A 25,585-nucleotide genomic window follows, 5' to 3' on the forward strand; every position below is an offset into this window, starting at 1 on the left:
TGCTGCTGCACTGAAAGAGGCTCCTTCTCCCACCTTGCTGCCAAATCTTGGAACACCCTTCCCCCGACCTCTGTTCTTCACTGTCACTGCTGGGCTTCAGGAATGGCATTAAGACCTGGCTCGTTGACTAATAGCCACAGCACAGCACCTGGATACCCTCATGGGTGACAACCTGCACCCTAGAAATATTCTGATTGATTGATTGTAGGGGACACCCATCTCACTGTTTTACTTGTACCTGAAGCAGTTGCTTGATTGTTCTCCCGCCGCCGGAGTCACTGAGGGTGAAGCGATGGTCTATCTGGTCTCACGAAGAGGAAGGCAGAGACCAGAGACCACAATACCCAGAATCCCAGGTGGCGCGCACACCACCCACGCCAGCAGTCAGCCCCAGTGAGGTTCTCAAAGTAGGAACAGGGCCCCCGCAGCACGAGACGCCCATCTCATTGTTTTACTTGTACCTGAAGCAGTTGTTTGCTTGTTCTCCCGCCGCCGCCGCCACCGCCGCCGGAGTCACTGAGGGTGCAGCCCTGGTCTCTCTGGTCTCGCAAAGAGGAAGGCAGAGACCAGATCCACAATAACAAGAATCCCAGGCGGCGCACACACCACCCACGTCAGCAGTCAGCGCCAGGGAGGCGCTCAAAGGAGGAACAGGGCCCCTGCAGCCCTTGGCTGCAGGTGGCCGGCATGCTGTTCAATCTAACCGTTGCCATCCTGATATCCAGCGATCAAGGCGCCGTGATCGTGGAATGACGTAGGCATATTCCTACAACTAATATTCTGCCTCCACTTGGACACACAACACAAACTTCGGTATCATTGGGCTGTGACAGGGCGGCGGTTTTCTTGGACTAGTGCTGGATATATATCACGAACATCTATATACAAAAGGGACTAGCCCCACGGATCTTAACCTGTCTGTGTTTATTGTTTATATTTATTTCATTTATTATTCATTTATTATTCTATTTGTATTTTGCATTGCAATCATCTGAACCCATTTAAAGTAATGGGGAGGCGCAAGATCCAGACGGGGCTAGCTGGGGCTAAGGCAGCACCCAGCTCCTCCACTACAGTTGTGACATTATATTCATTTTTGCAGAGGGCAGCCGCTGTTATTGATATGGAGATCGAATTAGTGAACAGACGTCTCTCTACATCACCATCTAACAGCTTGCACCCACCCCTAGCCGGACTCAGCATGACTCAGGCTGAGGTTTCAGTTGAGTCTCCGCCCTTGCCTTCACCTACCTGTTTAGGTACCTGCCAGGGGTCACCCGTGGGTTCTTTTATTAACGAAGGGTTACCATCTGTGCACGAAGCCCCTTCCCCAGCCCCTTCCCTGGTCGCGTACCGGTCCCTTTCTCTGACTATCATAATTGAAAGTAGACAAAGTATTGTTCAGTCACAAGGGATGGATAATACCAATATACAAAATCACTCAGTTACCCATCCGCTCATTCACAGAGAGACCACCCAACCCCCTGTCCAGTGGGGTCTGAACCCTGGGAGGAGCACTAAATGGAAGCTCCAAACTATAGGGGACAAAGCAAAAAACTCAAACACATTGGCCCCTAAACCGCTACCAAGATCCCGGTACCTAAGCCGGTAGCATCAAACATAGACCCGTCGATCATCAAGGCCTTTAAAGATATCATGTCTACTCTTCTGGATGCCAAATTGAGCCCGATTTTTGACAGACTGACAGTGGTTGAGATGGGTCTAGCAGGGGAGACACAGTCTGATGTACCTGTAACCTGTGGGGCCTCAAGCGAAATTTTGAAATCAAGCATTGCAATTGACCCAGGTTTAGCCACAAACTCCAGTAACACTCACAGAGACCAGCAGTGCACACAGTCACACGTCGCATGCAGTTCGAGGGGGGGGGGCAGATGGCCCAAGGGGAGGTCAGACTTCTAGTAGGTCTCCAGCTGCCCCACCCTCTAGGCGGGACATTCAACTCCTCTTAGGCCGGTTGTATCGTCCAGCGGTGCAACAAGGGAATCCATGTCAGCGTTTGCCCATTATCCACCTTGCCCCAGAATCTACGCCTTATGTATTGGTTCTGGGGAACATGCCACCTCTTCCCCTTGGTATGAAAGAGGATTTTATCCAGTTAAAAAACTAAGGTACTTCAGTGGCTATCAAACAATACTCCTGTGGACCCCAGCGAGGAATTAACATTATCATGGTACGCCGGATGGAATGGATAGGCAGCTCGCGGAAACAGGAAGGAGGTGACTACATAATTGTAAATTTCAACAGAACCTCCCCAGCAGAAAGAATCCTGTCCAGGGACTTTTGTGTTGGTCCATCAAATCATAGGTCCACAATACACGTACTACCACTAGGCTTTTTATATAGAGCAGATTTTCAAGGGGACAAAACAGGGCATAGCGTTATGGAAATCCCCCGAGATAGGCAGTTTCAAAAAACCTTTGTGGCTAACGACCAATGGTACCCACAAGTACCCCAGATACATGTTCAACAGGGCCTTACGGCGCCCCTACCTTGCCTCCTCCCCTAGCACTATTAAACAGATTTTCTCTGTTATCAGGGTTGGAGGAATGCGACTGACTGCATATCCCCATTGAGCTTATGGAGCCTGTAGCAGAGTCCAAGCATCAGTTGAGGGTTGATTCGCCAATGGTAGCCGAGCTAGAGACACCGCAGATGGCTCAGCTCCCACCTACACAGAGAGAGGTGATACCCTGTATATTGGACAGTAATATCTTATCATGGAATATAGCAGGCCTGGCAGACAAGTTCCAGGACCCCATATGGCAGCAGTTTGTCAGGCAATTCTCTGTCATCTTCCTTCATGAATAATGGCTGGTGGACTGTAACCTGTTTTTGGAGGGATCTAAAGCTTTTTTTGTCCCTGCCTCTCCATCAGCTAGTGGCAGAGCAAAAGGCGGTCTGGTTACCTACATTTCCCTGACAGTGCACTGCCAGGCACGGATTCACCCTTTTTTCAGTCAGGGCCTCCAAGCTATTACCCTTAAGAAGGGGAACAATATAATAGGCCTGATTAATTTCTATAACTCACTGAATAGCAAACAGGGGGAATGTAATACATTCAGTTGTTCCGGGTAAATTGGGTTCGTGAGGAGCACTCCGATTTTTTTTAATTTTATTCTCTGCTTCTGAAAAATGGTGCCACGATTAATCAGGATAGTCACTCCTGGGGTTTGTGATATTGTTATGTTGGGTTCTTGACCCACCTAATCGTGCACTGTTCACCTGGCGGTCCGCACCTTAATCACTAGACATACTTTTTACAAATTTTCTCTTGTATGTTAACTTTGATTTTTATTTTTGTTATAGCATTTTAGTTATGTTTTTCACTGTTCATAACAACAAAAGTTTTCCACTTTCTAAATTACACATATCAACATTATTCCATTTTCACTGTTTTGGCATAACATTTATATATCCATACAAAATATTTACAAAAGAGCCCAATGCATTTCGGCACCTCTGTGGTGCCTTCATCAGGGGCGACTCTGAAAATAAAAAGATATACATTGTGTAAGTGTCACTTTTTGAGTAGTGCATGGGGGTCTAAACTGAATTATATCAATATTGTACCTGTTCTCTACCTCTGTAGATGTACCTGTGCGCTCGCCTCTGTGAATGAATAATTCACTGCATTACAAAAAATATATAATCAACGATCAGTTGCGTCTATATACAGAAACCTTGAATACTGGCTGTGTATTCCTGTACCAATTTGATAAACATACCTGGTTTGATTTCTGATTTGCCTGTAACAATAAGTAAATCCTGTCAAAACTCTAATCATACTGCGTAAAATAAAAGACAACTTGGTAGCTTAGAACCATCATTCTAAGTACCCTACCTTATCTTCTGTACTCCTGTTCTCCTAAAAGTCAAAAAATATATCTATATGAGTCTTATGTACTCTTTACCTTAAGTCTGAATCCCACTGCCATTCTAAACGTCCCGTACCTGTTATGCCGAAAATCCTCGCAGTAACGAAAAACCGCAGCCCTGAGATTGCTGTTTCACTCGGTAAACGGGTGAACTCCATATAAACTTCGCGTGCTCCGCGTTGTAGTGGAGTAGTAGTGGTTGACAACGGACTACGGCACACTCAGTGCCTTGCAGTGTGGGCGCCATCTTAGTCCGGGAAAAGGTTGTTAACAAACGACTGATTAGTTGTGTGAACGCTATGCGTGAACGGTGAGAAACATAAATAAAGTATATCATCACGTAATCTCTACTACAGTGCTCGCATGGAACACAAAAAGAATCTTAGTGTTAGTCGTACTTATCAGTCAAAAACGAGCGTGATGTTAAACCAGACAGTTCCCTAGTTGAGGTATACTGAGAATGATCGAGTTGCTAAGCAACCCGCATTGTTATGACTCCTGTGAGCGCCCAAGATGGGTGGAAATCTTAATTTGATCCCACTATTCCTGCAAGTTCTAAATAATGCAGCGAAATTTGAACCGACTCATTATTGCCTCATATAAGGAGACCACTGATTGCTAAGTGCTCCTAATGTCCATGTAATGTCCTGTGACTGTATGTTGTGGTTCTGTATACATGCATAAAAAATGAAAACTTTTTTATATACAATTGGTGTACATGAACAATTAATCCAATATTATATCACACGTTGAGTTTAGTGTCTCATATTCGAATATTCAAACAACATCTTGTGTCGGACTACTTATATGCATTCATAATAATAAACATTGTGATTTCTGAATTGTGAAATTAAGTTATATAACCAATACTAATTGTCCATAGGAATCAAAAATTAAAAATTATGTTGTTTGCATTTTCTCACAACTGGTGTTCCCAGTTTATTATTCCCTGTCTTATTAAGAAGTCATAATTTTAACGTCTGTGGGGTTATTGTTAGTTTTGCCCAGTTCTCACTTATCAACTTGATTTAAACTGATTGGAACTTCACAGATAACATGATAAATCATATTTGTCGTTGAGGCCCGTTGGTACTAAAGTTTTTAGATATTTAATCCAAAATAATTCACGTAACTTCAATCTTTGATGGTTGTCTATTCCTTGTTGGGTCTGTACGTGTTCAATGATGAGAAATCTTAGTTGCGAGATGGTGTGTTTCTCATCCCTCCAGTGAAGTACCAATGGTGAAGAGAGATTTTGATTCCGGATTCTACTTTTATGTTCCGTAATTCTTATTTTCACCTTGCGTTCCGTCTTGCCGATATATATTTTGCCGCACGGGCATTTGATTGCATACACAACATTTTGTGTGTTGCAGTCGCTGGTGTGTTTCAGATGTATGAGTTTGCCAGTAGTTGGATGTGTGCATGTGTTCCCTGTGATCACGTTATTGCAGTTAGAACAATTTAGACATCTCATGGTCCCTTTATATTCTACTGGTGATATAGGGTGTTGTTTGTATTTTAGTCTTGCTCTTAGATTGGATCCTCTGGTGTATGCATGTAAAGGAAGATCTTTGAATATGCCTTGAAAATCTGGTTCTACGGATAATAGTTCCCATCTTTTGTTGATTATTTGTTTGATTTTCGATGAGAGAGTTGTGTATTTTGTTACGAATACCATCCTGTCATGTGTTTTCTTCTTGCTAGGTTTTAGCAAGTCCTCTCTGTTCATTGTCTGTACTTTGTTTAATTGTTCTTCTAGTACATCTGCCGGGTATCCTCTTTCTTTGTATTTTTGCACCTGTTTAATTAGTGTTGTTTGACTGACTTGTGCATCAGAGCATATTCGTTTTATCCTTATAAATTGGGACACTGGTAAGTTCTTAATGAGGCTCTTGGGGTGAAAGCTCGTGTACATCAGTGCACTGTTCCGATCAGTCGATTTGGTATATAAGGAGGTTTCAAAACCATGTGGTGTCTTAGTGATTCTCACATCTAAAAAATCGATAACCTCCTCGCATATCTTATGAGTAAATTGAATTCTGGCATCCACTTGGTTCAATGAGTTTATCAATTGTTCAAGGGTTTCCTGTGTGTCATCCCAAATTAAGAAAACGTCGTCAATGAATCGACTGTACATTTTGACATGTGACCATTCTCTCCTTGACATCAGATTATTTGCCTCATATTGAGCCATGAAGGTATTCGCGTAGGCAGGGGCCCCTGCAAAGCCCATGGAAGTTCCATTTAATTGCGCATAATACTCATTCTTCCATGTAAAATAGCTATTATAGAGACAAAATTTCAATAGTTGTAGCAAAAATTTTTTCTTGTTTGTGGGTAATTCTTTTATTTTTAGCAATGCCCATTCGATAGATTCCAGTCCCGCATGATGAGGTATAGAGGTGTAAAGTGCCACCACATCAATGGTGCACATAATCCAGTGTTGTTGGAACCCTTCCTCTATCCATTTCAATTTGTTTAAAAAATCTGTTGTGTCCCGTATGTAGGACCCCCATTGTTGGACGAACTGTTGTAAAAAATGATCAATGTATTTACCAAGGGGGTCAAAAATTGACCCGCACCCTGATACAATAGGTCTTAATGGAGGATTTGTCGGGTGTTTATGAATCTTTGGGATCATGTAAAGAGATGGCCGTCTGGGGTTCTTTTGCGTTAGATATGCTGAGGTCTGTTCGTCAATCCATTCCTTGTCTGTGGCTGTTTTCAGGATGTTGTTTAACATCTGTTGTAACGTTATGGTAGGATCTGATGGTAGTTTGAGATAAGTGTTATTGTCTGCAACATGTTCATTGACTTTTTGTTCATAAAAAAACGTGTCCATTACGACCAGGGCTCCGCCCTTATCAGCTGATTGTATTGTAAGTGCTGCATTGTTGGCCAGATTGTTTATTGTGTTTTGCTCTGATTTGGTTAAATTATTGTGTTGCTTTTGTTTGTAGTCCAATGCTTGTAGATCCTTTCTGACCATTATTTCGAAAGTGTCCAACATCTTATGTGACACTGGTGCTTGAACACACTCTTCGGTTTGAATTTTCTCGTGGTGTATTCTTCTGTGTTCTCAGTTGGTTCAGCCACGTTTTCAAAATAATGTCTAAGTTTTAATGTCCTCATAAATCTGAAGAATGCTCCCTCAGTCTCCATTTCATTTGTGGTTGTTGTCGGGACAAATGTAAGGCCTTTGTTCAATGTTGTTATTTGTTGTCTAGTTAATGTAGTGGAAGATATGTTGATGATTAACTCACTGTGCGCCCGCTCCTCAATGCTTTTCCGGCCACTTCCTCTCCTTGTTTTCCGCTTGCTGTGGGTGTCTCCGTGGGTGCCGTTGGTGGTTGTCCTGACTCCTGTTCCTGTGACAAAAAAGACGTTTCTCTACTGGTGGATGCTTGGTTGTTACTATCTGCAGTTAATATTACACCATCTTGTGTAGCTTTGACCGGTCCTCTCCGTATAGACGTCTCCTTGTCTATCACCAGACTTTCCTCTGAAGAACGTGTGGATGTTGGTGTTTTTTTTGGAATATATTGACGTCGGGCATAAATGTCGGCCCAGGTGTAAACTTCATTAAGTTTATAGTCTATTGTATCTCTTTTATACTTTCGCAACTTTCCTTCCTGCAACTCCTTTTCATATTTGTCCAATTTGATGTTGATTCCTTCCAAACTCATTTTCCAAGTATCTGTCTCCATTCTAGTTTCTAGTTCAGTTTTGAGTATGTACATTTCTTCTTCCAGTTCTCTGATAGTTTTTGCTAGTTCCTCTATTATAAGCAGTATAAGATCCAGGGAGCATTTATTTAAAATGCTAAACCCTTTCTCCATAAATTTTGAGTTTAAATTAAAACGAAATAACATAGGTTTTATTGATAAACGCAACCCTCTTGGGATGCGCTTTGCTCGGTGATATTGTATGAGCGTGGAAGCGTGCATCCTCTGGTTTAGTTGACGACGCGTTAGATACTCCAATTGTTTCAATTGTTGGCTTATTGATCCCCCATGAACATCCATGTTTTTTACTTCTCTGATTAGAGAATAGATTTGATCCGCCTGTTCATTGGTGTAAGCCAATATGTTGGCCCTGTTATCAGTCATTCCCGTTATTGTATCAAACTGCATCTTTGGTAGATGGGTGCCTCCTCCCTTAGTGACTGGGTAATTGATCCGGGTAAATTGGGTTCGTGAGGAGCAGTCCGATTTTTTTAAATTTTATTCTCTGCTTCTGAAAAATGGTGCCACGATTAATCAGGATAGTCACTCCTGGGGTTTGTGATATTGTTATGTTGGGTTCAACACTTACACAATGTATATCTTTTTATTTTCAGAGTCGCCCCTGATGAAGGCACCACAGAGGTGCCGAAATGCATTGGGCTCTTTTGTAAATATTTTGTATGGATATATAAATGTTATGCCAAAACAGTGAAAATGGAATAATGTTGATATGTGTAATTTAGAAAGTGGAAAACTTTTGTTGTTATGAACAGTGAAAAACATAACTAAAATGCTATAACAAAAATAAAAATCAAAGTTAACATACAAGAGAAAATTCGTAAAAAGTATGTCTAGTAAGCATGGGCGAATTTTGCGAATCTCGCGTTTCCCGAATTTTGCGGATTTGCGAACTCGCAATTCGCAAAATCCGCGAATTCTCGCGAATTTGCGGATTTTTTTTTTTGTGTGTTCGCGCGGGTTTCTGCCAGTTCGCGAGGGTTTTGTACAATTTCGCAAACGCGAACTTACCTGTCGGGTCGCAAGTTTCGCGAACTTGTTGTTTCTACGTGTCCAGCCTGTTTGGGACACTCTTCTTCATCACTGCCACTCTCTGTCACCACTGCCACTCTCTGACTACTCATGCCACCCTCTGGCCCACCCATGCCACCCTCTGTTTCATCACAGCACCCTCTGGTTGTCCAGTCAGTGTACATTATTGTGGCAAAGCAAGCACACCTTCCCTGCCTCAAGTGACCTGAATTAATTTGGGGCTGATTAATGTGTCACAGAATATTTTTTTAGCTGGCACCTGCTTCCTTAGTGCTTCCTGATTAGTGATCTTTTGCACTTGCTAAGTGCTTTCATTGTTGCAAAATTAGTTACAACACCTACCCTGCCCCAACTGACAATAATGAATTAGGGGCTTATTAATGGATTTGAACTTCCAGCCTGGCTCCTGCTTGTCTCCCTTAGCTGTAATTCAGGACCTTTGTGGCATATGTGTAACTATTCTGAGGTTCAGAGCAGGGTCACATAATAGTTGCAACTGGCAACTGAACTCTGGAGGGGCCCCTCAGGAAGCACTACAGGAAATGGCTACTAATGATGAGCCTGAACTTTTGAACCTGGTAAGTAGTTTCAGTTTTGCTAAGATCGTATTTCTGCAATTTTGCGCTTATTCGCGGGGCGCGAAGTTGTACTGGGAAGCCGCGAACTCACGCGAACAGTGCGAGCAAGCCATAAAATCCGCTGCTCGCGGATTTGCGGATTTTGCGGGAGATTCGCGAATCTCGCGGATTGCGAATTTACCGAAAATCCGCAAAATCCGCGAGCGAAACGGATTTTCCGCCCATGCTTAATGTCTAGTGATTAAGGTGCGGAGCGCCAGGTGAACAGTGCACGATTAGGTGGGTCAAGAACCCAACATAACAATACATTCAGTTGTGCCACTATCTAAGGAAGTTCTGTGGTCATACTTCACATTCCATGATGGTGTTAGGAGATTTTGATATACACCCATGTGGTGACCCAAAGCTTACAATAATGTCTGACCTGGGATGCCACAGAATGGGGGGGGGGGTCCATTTTGAGCTGTCAGGGGGATGAATTGAATACATTGGTTAATGAATTTGATTTACTGACATCACTGTCCCTTTTGATTCCAAACAGTAAAGCTCCGATTCCCACCTTTAAAGGGAGAGGCAGTGGGTCTTTCATTGACTATATTTTAATTTCTTCTACTATTCCGTCCGCATTTCAAGGATTCACCATCAGGCATAGCGTTTACAATGACCACAATCCCCTATGTGTTTATCTGAGTGGTCTACTTCTATCTAGAAAACCTAGGGGGAGGGCACCGGTAATATCAAGACCGACGGACGGTGGGCTCCGCCATAAATGGTCTCAGATTGACCCAGACGTTTTTTATAGAGAAGTGAGAGACACATGTGCTTCTGAACTTGCCCTCTGTGTTTTGCCGGATAGCTTACCAATGGATGTCCTCAGAGCCTTTAACGTCATTTCTCTTAAGGCAGGGGACCTCTAAAGTGCACCAGCATGTACAGTAGTCAATTCAAACCCAAGATGGTTTGATTCGTCCTGCTCTCAGGCGGCACGAAAGCTGAAGAAGGCCCTGAAAGTTACTCCGAGAAATCTACAACTTATCCGCTCTTGTCTCATAGAATACAAACAGGTTTTGGCTACCTGTAAGGGAGCTCTTAAGCAGGAGGCATTGAAGGAGTTGTTAGAGACTAGTACTCTAAGGAACAGTTCAAGGTTTTGAGGCATTGTTAGGAGACCACTGTTTGCTACAGATACAGGCAGTGACATAGCCTCCCATATTACGGAGGAAGAATGGGTGGCCCACTTCCAGTCCATGTTTAAGGGCTCTACGGATCACCCTTGACAGCTACCTTGGGAAATCAAAACTGATAGCTTGGTTTTCGAGCAGATTGAGGTGGAGTTGGGGATTGCCAGCCTAATCTGTAACAAGGCTCCGGGCCTGGACGGAATTCCGCCGGACCTTTATAAATCAGATCCACCCTTTTGGGCACCGATCCTTTTGACTGTGCTTAGCGTGGCAGCCAGGGCTGGCTGCTCTGAATCTTGGGCTATCTCTACCATCGTGCCAGTGTTTAAAAAGGGAGATCACAATAGTACATTTTGCTATCGTCTGATCTCCCTCATCGACTCAATAGTAAAGGTGGTGGGAGGTGTGCTATTGCAAAGATTATCCTCATGGGCGGAGGTGCGATATCCAATATGGGTTTTGCCAGGGACGGTCAACGGTGGCCCAATATTTAAACCTCTACCTAATCCTTGATAAGTACACGATGGTCCGCCCAGGTACGATCTACATGGCCTTTAGGGACCTTTCTTCCGCGTTTGACTTTGTCAACTGGGTCAAACTGTGGCAGTCCATGAGGGCCATAGAGGTGGAGGCCAATATTGTGGTCTTCCTAATGGACCTGCATTGCATAGGGACACCAGGGCGAATGGTATATTTGCCCAGGATCTTCGGGTCTCTAGGGATTTTAAAATCAGAAGGGGGTACGCCAGGGCTGCTTTATGGCCCCCTTCCTGTTTAATCTTTATATAAACGATCTCGAAGGAGCCTTGGTTGCAACGGGGGCTGATCTTCCACATATAGGGCGACGGGGTCTCCCCGTTCTACTGTATGCGGATGACGCAGTCCTTATAGCTAGGACAGCCAGGGGACTCCAATCTGTATTAGACTCTTTTTTGACTTTCATGGGGTATCGAGATCTGGCAATTAACAATGCCAACTCTTATATCTTGCAGGTAGGGGCTCAGCCCAGAAAAAAGTACTCCTTCGTGGTGGGCCCTGAGAAGGTCTCTTTGACGACAGTGTTTTCATACCTGGGGGTTCTGTTGGATGACGTTTGAAGTGGAGGCCCCTTACACAGAAGAAAAAGGGGGAATTCACTTGAATAACTGCCTCCATTTTCAACTTTGCTGCCAAGATAGGCAAGCGCCCAATTGCAGCGATGTTGAAAATTTATCAGGCCAGAGGTGTAGCAACTGCCTGTTATGGCATTGAAATCTGGGGATATACCACCCCAGATGCATTGCAGGTGGTTGAGAATAACTTTTTTAAATGCCAGCTGGGTGTGCCAAATAGTCTATCAAATTTGGTAGTTCACGAGGAATTGGAGGTTCCATTTTTATGTGACATACTGGCAGTGCGTCCTCTAGTGTTCATGATTAAGCGCTGGTTAAACAAGGAATTAGAACTCACCAAGCGGATTATAATTGACGGTATGAGCCTTGATAATATGTCTTGAATCCCATGGTTGAAATACATTGGAGGTTTTCTTGCAGAGATGGGTCACTCTGATCTTTTTCTAAAACCCTCTACTATAGTAAAAAAAGGATGTGGAACTGGTCAAGAAAGCTTTCAGTTGCATCAGGAAGCTAGATAGAGATGAGCTGGAACTATGTAAACCGAGTGTTCACAAATTTGTGGCCATAAAAACCAACTTATCAACTGAGCCATACCTTTTGGGAACATTGTCCACCTACGAATGGTTTTTATTGTCCAGGTTCCGCTTTGATATTTTCCACCTGTTACTTGCCATTCCCAAAGGGTGCAGCAGAGGACAGGTGCTAGCACCCTGTGGCTGTGACATCGTGTCTCCACAGGACTTGCTACACTTTACGTTCCTCTGAAACTTTTATGAAATACCACAGAGACACTTTTGCTTCCCCTTTTAAAGCGGCTGCATTTTAACCAGGTCAGCCCAGCTCTTTTGTATTTGCAGATGCTGAAACCAGACTGTGTTTTTTTCATCGTGGGATATTTGAAATCAGTGGTGAGAACAAGGGTTTGTCTGGAACCTTAGACACCATGGTGGGAGAAGGTACCCTTTGCTTCAAATCACTGTTTATATGTCCTTTCCTTCTGAATTATACAGTTTTACCTGTTCTTTATTTATTATTATAAATTGCAAATTTAAAAAAAGTTATCTGAACTCATTGGTGAGAACAAGGACTTGTCTAGCATGCTGCCACTTTTAAAGGGAGATGGCATCTTTTGTTACAATTTGCGATCCAAGTGTCTTTCTCTTTTTAATTATATGCATTTATCTGCTTTTATTCATTGTCATAAACTCTACATCGTAAAGTATCAGTTTTTATGAGGTGCAGGCATGTTGTAGCTTTTATGGTTTTATATTGTAAAACCAAATAAAGTTCTCTTTGATTGATTGATTGATTGTATGTCAATGCACCTGCAAGGGAAAGGTCTTGCAGGCAGAAATGGAAAACAGAATTTTATGCAGAATGGAAAACAGCCCCAGTCAGTACAACTTTAAAGTATTAAATCCATGGTGATATTTATATCCTTGTGCACTTTTAAAGACAAATGAATATAAACTTTTCAGTACATTAGATTCATACTGCATGTGGCATACAGTAAAATCTTTAATACAGATGTGTAAGTTTTGGTAAGAACTACATTTTTTATGGAATATATGAAACATTAGTGCACACATTACATAAATCATTGTTGTTTCTAACGTAAACACATTTTCAATAGGCGAGGAGGTTTCATTCATCAAATCTCCAAAGAATATCTCATTTTTTATGATTAAGGCACACAGCATGTGTATGAATTCTCTAATTCTACAATGAGTGAATATCAATACCGATTTCAAGTACAACACTTTATATTAATGTTGTTAGGCCACACAGGAAAATTGTGCTAAGTACACAGTTATGTTAAGTATTCGTGAGGTGTAAATGTGGAAACAAAATTACGCTGCTCCATTGTCCTTGAGTTTCTGCATCTCACCAAGAAGAACTCCTTCTCCCTTTTGGTGTAATGCATGCCTGCTGATTAGTGCTAGCACTCTCCCATTGGTGGTAAATGCATTACTGCCAAGAAGTGTCATTACTCACCTATTGGTGGTAATGCATCACTGCCCAAAAGTGTCATTACTCTCCCATTGGTGTTAATGCATCTCGGCACAAAAGTGTTGTACTCTTTCATTGGTGCAATGTTGGTAGTGGCTTCCTTGGTTTATGTCATATTATCAAGGACAAAAATAATATATTACAAAGATCTTGCAGCCTAAATATCGAGAATCAAAATATTGTGAAGGTTAGTATATATATATATATATATATATATATATATATATATATATATATATATATATATATATATTCACTGAAAAAACCATAGGTTATAGACCATACATAGTTAGGAATTAGCATTTACAAAACCTTGTTTTACTCACACAAAACCATTGAAATTCGCATATATAGTTAGTTGCACTAACTATATATCGCGCACCCGCAATCCACTGCTGATGATGTCACATATTACATCATTCATGACATGGTCAGTGACATCACTGATGACATCTCAAATGACATCACTGATGACATCACTGATGACATCTCAAATGACATCACTGATGACATCACTGATGACAACATCCCATGACTGTATGTTTCTGTAAAGTTAAAATATGTCTTACATATTGAAGAATGAGTGGATATATAAGTGTCTGGATGAAGGATTTAGTAGGTGCATGACTGACTGTATGAGTGAGTGATTAAATGTGTCTCACTGAGTGCATGGGTTAGTGACTAAACTGTCTTAATTTGTGCATCATTATGTCTGTTGTTCTGTAAACTGCTGCATGTGTTGATCAGTAGCTATATGAGTAACTATGTGGGTTATTGATTGGTTGCCCAAGTATTTGTATGGGAGACTGAGTGTGTGTGTGGGTGGCTGGGAGGTGTATGACTCTGTGTATAGATGTGTGAGCAGTTGATTCACTAGATGTATGGGTTCAAAAGTGCATGTGGAAACAGCTGTATGGGCGGTTGACTGTGTGCATGAGTGTATTGGTGAGTGAATGGATATCTCAGTGCTACATGTCAAAGTAAGTACATATGTAAAACACAGTACATGAGAGTTGACATATATAAATAACTGTGCATAAGAGCCAGTGAATGTGTGAGTGGCTGTATGGATCATTGTGAACTTGTATCAGGGATTGTATAAGAGAGTAAATATGTGTTAGTATATGTTTGAATAAGTAAGGTGTGTATAACTGTATAGTTGAGGAAATGGAGGTGTGATTGATTCTTTGCATGACTGACTAGGTGTGTGAGTAACTCCATGGATGAGTGACAGTCTGTGAGTGTCTGTTTACACTGAGTGTATCTAAGGTTATATTAGAGTCTGAAGAGGTTCATCGTATTATCACATGAATGATGTCATCAGTGATGTGATCAGTAATGTCAAATGAGATGTCATCAGTGATGTCATCAGTGATGTAATTTGAGATGTCATCAGTGATGTCATCAGCGATGTCATCAGTGATGTCATTTGAGATGTCATCGGTGATGTCATCAGTGATGTCATTTGAGATGTCATCAGTGATGTCATCAGTGATGTCACTGACCATGTCATGAATAATGTAATATGTGACATGATCAGCAGTGGATTGCGGGTGCGCGATATATAGTTAGTGCAACTAACTATATATGCGAATTTCAATGGTTTTGTGTGAGTAAAATAAGGTTTTGTAAATGCTAATTCCTAACTATATATGGTCTATAACCTATGGTTTTTTCAGTGAATTTTCAAGGTTTTGTAAATGCTAATTCCTAACTATATATGGTCTATAACCTATGGTTTTTTCAGTGAATATATATATATATATATATAACATTTCTATGGCAAAATGAAATCCCTCATTTTGTTCCTTTGCAAATTAAATGTTTTAAGTGTTAACACTTTATTCCAATCAAGATGACTTCAGGTGTGCCATACTTTTGTCATAAGTAAGACTGTTAGCGCTCTAGTTGTTCTTTAGAACACTCTGGGACATTCTGTCACTGGGCTATAGTTGGGCTACATCTGGCTGATATTTGGGCTACATTTGTTTTTTTTGTCTCTGGTGGCCATCTTTGGGCTACATTGGGCTACATTGGGCTACATTTGGGCTCTAACATATATATAGCCCAATGTAGCCCAATATATATTTTTCAAAGTTAATTTTCGTAAAAACCACTGGAGCATATATCTTGAACATAGCAAAGACACATCGGGCTACCAGTCCCTACAATTTTGCCAAGTTTTGTGGAAATCCATTCAGCCGTTCGAGCTAAAAGTGAGTCCAACCGCCCTATGGAAAACTCAATGTTAAAAACACGTTTTGGGACCCCCCTTTTTTCTCGGCCCCCGCTTGACGAAACCCCCCCAAACTTTCAGGGGACGCTCAGTAACAAAATGTGCCATTTTCCTTAAAATTTCAGCCAATTCCGTCCATCAACGCCAAAGTTATTCAACATAGAATTTTCAGAAATCCATATTCAAAAAAATCCTAACTATATACCTACTGGCGACCGCCAGTAGGTAATATATAACATTTCTATGGCAAAATGAAACCTCTCATTTTGTTCCTTTGCAAATTAAATCTTTTAAGTGTTAACACTTTATTCCAATCAAGATGACTTCAGGTGTGCCATACTTTTGTCATAAGTAAGACTGTTAGCGCTCTAGTTGTTCTTTAGAACACTCTGGGACATTCTGTCACTGGGCTATAGTTGGGCTACATCTGGCTGATATTTGGGCTACATTTGGTTTTTTTTTGTCTCTGGTGGCCATCTTTGGGCTACATTGAGCTACATTGGGCTACATTGGGCTACATTTGGGCTCCAACATATATATAGCCCAATGTAGCCCAATATATATTTTTCAAAGTTAATTTTCGTAAAAACCACTGGAGCATATATCTTGAGACATAGCAAAGGCACATCGGGCTACCAGTCCCTACAATTTTGCCAAGTTTTGTGGAAATCCATTCAGCCGTTCGAGCTAAAAGTGAGTCCAACCGCCCTATGGAAAACTCAATGTTAAAAACACGTTTTGGGACCCCCCTTTTTTCTCGGCCCCCGCTTGACGAAACCCCCCCAAATTTTCAGGGGCTGCTCAGAAACAAAATGTTTCAGCCAATTCCGTTCACAAACGCTAAAGTTATTCGACATAGAATTTTCAGAAATCCCATAGGAAAAAAATCCTAACTATATATACCTACTGGCTATCGCCAGTAGGTAATATATATATATACATATATATATATATATATATATTTACTATATTAAATAAGCATATACTTCCCTATAAATTCTTGCCTTTGTAATATTTTGTTACTTGATAATGTGGTCATAACATTTTTTCACTACAATATTTCATCCATAATATTCTGGTAGTGTTTTTTGTAAGGATGCTGTACTCTCACACAGACAGGCCTTGCTAGTAAGCACAGAAGTAATCAAACTTTCAAGCACAGCAAAAGTTAGTGGAACCAGGTAGCTAGAGCCACATGGCAGCACAATGAACTCAGTTAGGATTCCACTTGTCGCTAGTTGTAATGGCGTACATTAAGCTATAAGAGTAAAATCATTTTCAATGACTTATTACTTTATGAACTTATGCCAGCACTTTTAAACTATTTTACTTCTTCATGGAGAACCTAATATTTTAGGTCAGGAGGTTTTAGGAGAAGTGTTTTACATTTGTCAAGGTCACAGGCATGGAGGTACTATGTGTGCATGTTGCTGGTTGCCTCCTTTGGTAGCACGGTAGGGAAACAAGTCTTTTCTTGTAGTTGCAGGTGGACACATCTGACTGCTGCAATTTAACTAGCAACACAGCTTACCAGTGCAGCTTGCAGATAAAAATGCCCAGTTCCACACTAGAACACAGCGCATGCTGCAGGATGGCATCAATAAAAAGTGCAAACTAACCCTGGGGGGTGAACTCGGCTCCACTGGTGGAGCTTTCGGAGTTTTATGCACTTCGCATTATGCGGAGCTCGCAGAGTTCCAAAAACATCAAGTTGGCGAGCACGAGTGAGAAAAATCCACCTCCTGGCAAGTTTTTTCCTCGTTCGCGATCGTCATCATCAAGTTGGCGAGACCGATCGTGGAAAATGAACCTCCCGGCGAGATTTCTCAACGCGGTGGTCGGATTTCTTTTTGCGAGTGGTCGTGTATGCTCGGACCACTCGCGTTGAGAAACCGTCTGTTCGCATTAGTAATCTGCGGCAGAAAGGAAGCATCTCCCATATGCGCCTGCTTGCGCTGTACATGGTGCCGTTCGCGATGATTGAACGGTGCGGACAAACTCCCCTCGCTGAAAATCACGGCAAATAGCATTTATATAATGCACTCCACCGCTCACGGTGCTCTGCATAGCTCGGCAGAGATTTTTTTGCACTTCGCAGGGTTTTGTGTGGGGGAACTCTACGAACTCCGCCGAGTCTTACTTAGTTAAGTTAAGTTAAGTTAAGTGGAGGAGTGTGGCTCACTGGTTAGAGCGGCAGACCCTGATGCAGAGGTCTGGCCCGGGACCAGGGTTCAATTCCCGACGCGGCAGGGTCCTGAGCCCAAAAATGTCCACGGACTCGATAATTCTCGCCTCGGTGCCTACTCTAATCATGGGGTCCCACGCTGCAACTCTGGGCAATAGCTTGCTTAATCTCCACTACGGCGTCCCACCCGCTACGGGATGCCTGGCTTTCACCTTGTGGATGCCCTGTAGGGGTTATCTCACAGGGAAAAAGCCAGGACGGGTTCCCAAGGCAAGCGCCTTGATGCCTTCGGGTGATACGTGCGCTATATAAGTTGCAATACATTTACATGTTATGTCCACTTGTAGCGCGCACGGATAAATGTAAATTGACACTTGTATAGCGCACTACTCACCGGCAAGGGTCTCAAGGCGCTTGTACAAATACCGCTGTGGAACCCATCCTGACTTTCCCTGTGAGGCATCCACTCCTGGGCACCCCCAAGGTGGAGGCCAGGCATCCTTAGCGTTGTGGGGGCCGTTGTGGAGATCAAGCAAGCTATTGCCCAGAGTTGCAGAGTGGGACTCCATGATTGGAATAGGCACCGAGGCGAGAATTATCAGGTCCGTGGAATTTTTGAGCCCAAGACCCGCCGAGGTAGGGAATTGAACCCTGGTCCCAGGCTAGACCTCTGCATCAGGGTCTGCCGCTCTAACCATTGAGCCACACTTCCCCCCCTCACTCACTCATGAGTGTCCCGGCGCGATGCCCGAGGGGTACAAGAGGGAGTTAACTTTTGAATATGAAAGGATTCTGAATAGACCGCAAAGAGAGGGGGAGGGGATTCCAGGCTGCGCTGGCCTTCACCACAAAGGAACTGCTGCCCAACCTCTGAAGCATAAAGCGGGGGAACACGAGCAAAGCGTTGGGTCATGGATCGAAGAGCACGCGTAAGGAAGTAAAAGGAAAACCGCTTCTGAAGATAGAGGGGGCCCAGGCCATGGAGCGCACGATGGGCCAAAACTAGAGATTTAAACCTAACCCTATTGGCAACGGGAAGCCAATGAAGGGAGCGTAATTGAAAGGTCATGCCCAATAGCAGTCTGGCGGCCACGTTCTGGACTACCTGAAGCTTTTTAGGCAGATATCCAGGGGACCCAACAAAAAGAGCATTGGCATAGTCCAAGCGAGATAGAATCAGGGCACATGTAACAGTTTCTCTGTCCCCTTGAGGGAGAAGCAGAAAAAAGGTCCGCAGAGACTTCAGGAAGCCAAAGCAGCAACCTGCCAGTTTCTTAATATGGGTTGAAAAGGAGAGGCTCTTGTCAAACCAATCTCCCAGATTTTTAGCAGGCTGTCCCACCACAGGGGGAGCAGGGAGTCAGGGGGCCACAGCTGCTCACGAAAATCAACGGGAAACTTGCCATAGAGCAAGATCTCGGATTTTTGTTTGTTGCATTTAAGCTGTGCGTCTGCCAGCCATTTAAAGGTGGAAACAAGGCACTGCTGAGCTGATAAGACGGAGTTGGATGTCTTATCCCAGGTGAACAACAACTGCGTATCATCTGCATAGGCCATCACCTTAGCCCCAAGCTCCTCTGCCAGATATATAAGTGGCGTAACATAAATGTTAAAGAGGAGCGGGCTGAGGGAAGAGCCCTGAGAGACTCCAGTGGTGACCCGCTGGGGGGGGAGGAAGAAAAGGGGGGAGCCAAATCTACTCCTCCAGAAAGGACCTAAGCCAGCCCCAGGCAGCTCCCGACCCCCCAATCTCTGCCAGTCGGGCCAGAAGGAGAGCATGAGGGACCGTGTCAAACGCAACCGAGAGTTCAAGCAAAATTAATGCTGCCCTTCCGCCCGCGTCAAGACACTCCCGAATAGCCTCCACCACCTCCACTAAGACCATCTCAGTGCTGTGAGAGGTGCGAAACCCTGATTGTGCTGGGTGCAGGAGCCGTCTGTCTCCACATACTCTGTGAGTTGATTGGTAACAACCTTCTCACAGACCTTAGCAATGGCCGGGAGAAGGAAGATGGGATGATAATTGCCAGGAATAAGAGGATCCAGAGAGGCTTTCTTAAGAAGAGGCAGACTCTTAGCCTGCTTCCACCCCAGGGGGACCACTGCAGTCTGAAGGGACATGTTGACAATACAGTTAACCTCGGTATGCACGCTCTCTGCCACTGCTGCCAGAAACCTAGCCGAGCAGGAGTCCGAAGGAGAGCCAGACTTGAGCCTCCTGAGGATTTTGAGAGATTCCAGGGGGTCAACAGCTCAAAAAACTGACAGAGAGCAGGTGAGGGCGGCAGGTTGTACAGCCAAAGGACCCATGCAGCAGCCATTACCCGAGGAAAAGGAAGCCTGGATGGTCTGAATTTTCTCTCTGAAGCAGCAGGAAAGCGTATCACACCAGGCGAGGAAGATGGAATAACACTCGCTTGGGCTCGCGGTGACGTAAAATTCTGCACTATGGAGAAAATTTCTTTGGCGTTACTCCTAGCTGAATCAATGCAGGCTGCATAGAATTGCCCTTTAGCCAAGGCAATGGCCTCGTAGTAGATTTTTTGCGTAGCTCTGAGTTTCCTCTTGGCTATTAGTGAAAACATCAGTTAATAAGAGGGCACTAAAAACGCAGCAGAGCCTGATTACTATGCAGATAAATAGCCAGTGTGTGATTGTTCAGGTGAATGGATATCTGTACCTAGTGTATACCTGGGAAAGGATCTAGAAGAAAGAGTCAGATTCTGCTAACATTTACCCCTAACAGGGCAGATGGTCTCAGGTACTTTTACAAATTTAGAGATCTCCGCATGCCTGGTTAGAGATCTGTGTTCTTCCAAAGGAGCCTCCCAATTGCTGTTCCTCTTGAGGCGCTAGCTATCCAGAGCAGCCGCCATGTTTAAAGTGGACATTCAGTAACGTTTTTTGTTTTTTTTCCAAATAGGCTGCCATAGTAGGATTTTTTTTTTTTAAAGACCTTTATTGTACACTTCCATAATAACACAGCATCTGGCCTACAACCCCACGGGCCGGCAGCGTTGTTTCGTAATATGTCCAGCATCGTTTGTATCAACACAGCCGTTCAACCGACAACCCTGGGGTCCGGCGGCATTTCAGACTAAAGTGTACATAGTTCAAATCGTTTCTGCATTGGATCATTCTAAGGTCTATGAGTTTTTAAATTTTGTTGTGTTAACTGTAATTACTTTAAACCTGTAAACCAACCTACATGTTAACATATTACACAACCAAAATTCCACAAGGTGTAGAAGGACATCTTGTTCCATTACCACAAATTACAATTATTGCATTCTAATGTGCAGTCACCCCTTTCATTCCATTACAGGCAACAGAGTAGTACTTTCAGTCTCAATCCCTTTCTAGCTCCTCGTCCGAGCTGTCACTATCCTCTTCTGGCAACGGATCACACAGGTCCCATCTATACTTATTCCATGGCGACCAGACCGTATTCCATTTACGCGGGCAGGCTCTGTTTACGTACACTGCTCGCTCTGTAAACATTATCAGGTCCAGGTTCCTGCTCCATTGTGCCATCGTAGGTATGTCAGGTGCGCCCCATTTTTGTGCTATGTCTCGTTTTGCCACCATAATTTCCAATGTACCCCATATCTGACCATGCCTAGATAGGTCATTTGGATCCCAAATGTTCAGGAGACACTTACACGGCTCAGGAGGCAAAGATATTTGCAGTGCTTGCGACATTGTGCGCATTACCTGACGCCAATAGGTGAGAATCGGGGGGCCGTCCCAGAAAGTGTGCAGGAACGTACCCTCCTCCCCGCAGTCCCGAAGACAGTAGGGATGTGGAGCCCTTTGTAACTTATGTAGTGTGGTTCTCGTATAATATATACGGTGCAGGATTTTCAATTGTACTAGCCTAAGCTTCATGGAAATGCCCACCTCTCTTTGAGGAGTTTGTTTTTGACAAATAAAACACTGTTTGTCCGGTTTCCCAACATGTGGACGTCATTTTTATGTTTTTATGTTCTGAACCTTCAGGCTTTTCATAATGGTCACAAAATAGGACAAATTATGTCAGCATGTCCGCTCAAAATAGGTCTGATGGTTTGACGTACTTAGAGCGGTGGCCCAATTTCCATAAGGCTGTTAGTCTAACGTTTCTGCCAGCAGAGCCAGAAGAGGCACCACCATCGGAAATATGACAATTCCCTGACCCTAAATTGAGTGGATGGACCAAAAGGCTCATGGACAGGGTACTTTGCCACATTTTGTGGTGGGGCGCCCTGTTTGTCAAACTCTAAATAAGGCACTAAGCCTTGTTTGTGTTAGGACATGGCCGGCTCTGCACCAGGATGGATGCATATTAACGAACATGCTTCGGAGTTCTTGTATCTGATCAAGCATGGACCCCTTCACCTCAATCTCTTCGTGAAATAATCAAATATATTTTTCCATTGGACGTATAGACCTTTTATTTATTGACGTGAAGCGTTGTAAGGGAGCAAACATTAGAAACACATTTCAATTCAGTGAAGTTAATGTGACTTTACAATGATGACCAGGAATCAATAATTTCAACTGTAAAGGTTTATTTTAGCACATTTATCCATCCAGTGTATATGTGAAGTAAGAATGAATTCAAAAGATACAACAATGCAGTCTGAAGACCAAAATGTACCACTAAAAGAAGTCATAACAATACGAGGTACAAAATAGTAACAGCCACAATACATAAAATGAAAATAGTTGCAATCTGGTGTTCCATAAAGAAACTACCCTTCTCTAGTTTCACCATGAGTGAAAACCAAATTTAAGAGCAAATTAAAGGGGAAGCATAGAAGGCGCGAGCATAACAGTGAACTCCAGTAGAAGTTCAGAAGTTAAGATGAGTGCTCAGTAGGAAGCTTTCACTCAGAAAAAGACCAGCAGAGAAAGATCTCCTCACTCTCGGAGTCAGGATGATGTCTAAAAATGAAACACTGACTAAAATTACATTTGCAGCTTCTAGAACATTCATATATCATTCCCATCACTGAGAACCAATCCAACAGGTGTTTTAGGGTAATCAACACACACCAACATTTCCCATATTTGTGAAGCTAGGTACGCGTCCATTGGCCTTGAATGTTACATCCTCCCAGGTGCAGCAGGAACAGGAGGCTTTTCTCTCAACATCATTGCTCCACATTCGTTGCCAGCTTTCTTCTCCCAGGCCTCACTATCAGACGTCCAATCAGGGGCCGCCTTAGGCATGTGCAAGCTGTGCACCTGCACAGGGCCACCAAACCCCAGGGGCCACCATGCCAATATATATCCTTAATATAATAATCCTATGAGGATGGTTACATATTTGCGTGGCAGCCCCTGGCAGGGATTTGGCGGCCTCCGGCTCTGTTCCACTTCCAAACACCCTGACCCCCCTCTTCACTGGCCTCCGCGCTCCACCCGCCCGGACCCCCTCTTCCAGGGCCACCTACCTACGCTCCTTGCCCAGGGCCGCCATGAGCCTAGAGCCGCCACTGGTCCAATACACAACAATAGGTCTTTCACTGGCTAACAAGGATCATGATATCTCACCTACAGAGGAAAGAAGATAGCACACTAGCAATGTTAAAGCAAACATTTCAGTTTGAGGTCTAATGGGAAACATCCTGAATAACGACTCCGAAACAACGAGTTCCGGAGTCACGCAAGCCAAAGGACGACTTGCCTGAACAATAACTCAGCCTTAACCACGCATTTGCGTGGTTAAGGCTGATTCAGTATAGTTTGCTCCTTTGTAGGACTAGCATGTGCTTCCTGACTCTGCTATAGAAGCGAACGCAGGTCCGAAATGTGCCTCCTACATTCTTCAAAAAAGACATTCTGCCCTCCTGGCCTAAACCCTGCTTCCAGGCAGACATGCAACTAATAAAACGTGAATATTCAGGTCCATGGGTCAGCGCACCAATTATCACCTATTACACAAGCACAGTTTACAGAGGAAGGTGACAGCAGCTAAACCCATGGCAGGAGGGAGCCTTCTCAAGCAGCAACTCTCATGAGGTGCTGTGCTTACTCACCTCCGTTTAGTTTACATCTAGGTGAGTCGTTCCCTCAACAAGCAATACGTGCTATCTTCATAAGTAAAAGATCTCATGTATTCAATCTCCGATACGCGTGAATTGTAAAAGTGACAACAGGCGTGCAACAGTCAGACATTGGGTTCAAAGGAATTCATATAGGAGCTCATTCTGTCATCAAGATACATGGAAAAGAAAATGAACACTAAATGGCAGGCTTGCATTCTGATTGATCGAACATTACCATCATAACATAAACAATAACTCTCCAAACTGTTGAAGCTCCGGATAAGAACTTAGACACCAGGAAGTAGGGGAGGTGATGCTATGGCAGGTCGACCTAGTGACAGGGCGATACACTAGCACACCAAGGCAATGTAGTGTCACGATTATAGTACGTGCAAGCATGGCATGTGTGTGGGTGATAATGTTTATTTTTAGAGTGGGAGGAATTAGCATTTAAAGTGGGGGAAGAAGGTACTAGTTGAAAAGAATTTTTTTACCACGCATTCCTTTACCAGGAAAAATTGTGGTAAAGTAATGCGTGGAAAAAGAAATCGTGAATTAGACGGGGTCGTGGTTAAGACCTCGTTGTTCGGGAAGTCGTGGTTGAGGAACTCGTTGTTCAAACATACAACCATGATTTATGATAAACATGCCTACGTGGATAATTACATGGTTACACTATTCTATAAATTAGCCTCACACAGTTGCATGTAAATCTTCAGTGGTTTTAGTGGTTGCACACTTTTTATTCAAATGTCACATACACTAGTAAAGTTATACCACACTTGTGTATAATTGTTGAATACTGGCGCATACATATATATACATGTGGGGCCTACATTATGCTGTTCCACTGCCCAACCCTGATATGATGGTTCCTACATGAGAGAATAGGAGGGTCATCACTAACTACAGACCCAAAATCCGGGACTGTCAGACCATTACAACACCTGCCAAATTCAGGTATGTGAAGAAAGTAGTTCAGGATAAGAAAGTAGCAGGGATCAGGAGGTCTTATAGGCCATTCAGGTCTTGTTATTGTTTTTTTCACTGCTAAACTTTCCTATAAACATTTTGAGTCAGTAGGACTAGCCAAGTTTGCAATCCTTGCAGTGGTGGATGGTGGATTTTGGAAGTGGTAGGACGCCTCGAAGCCAAAAGTACCCTCCAGCACCCGGCCTCACTCAGCCTTGCTAACCCCTTCACGGTCTTTTAAATCACACACACACGTACACTTAAAGATGCACTCAGACATACAAGCATACATACATTCACACAAAGACAGTCACACAGACATATACATGCCCTCCCCAGCGCGCAGACAAACACACACTGTAGCACAAAAAAACTGACCTGGGCAGCAGCCCCACGATTTCTGACTCACCCCTCCATCTGCAGTACATCAGTGGGAAGCCCACGAGCTTTCACCCAATCAGAAGCAGGAATAGGGTTGACGGTATTGAGGTAGACCTTCTTCCTCTATTCCAGCTTCTGATAGGGCAAGAGGGCTTGTGATTGCAAACCTTGAAGCTCAATTATTTCACATACTGCACTCACTGTGTGACCCATGCATTGTC

This window comes from Lissotriton vulgaris, chromosome 7, assembly GCF_964263255.1.
Source record: "Lissotriton vulgaris chromosome 7, aLisVul1.2, whole genome shotgun sequence".
Lineage (NCBI taxonomy): Eukaryota > Metazoa > Chordata > Amphibia > Caudata > Salamandridae > Lissotriton > Lissotriton vulgaris.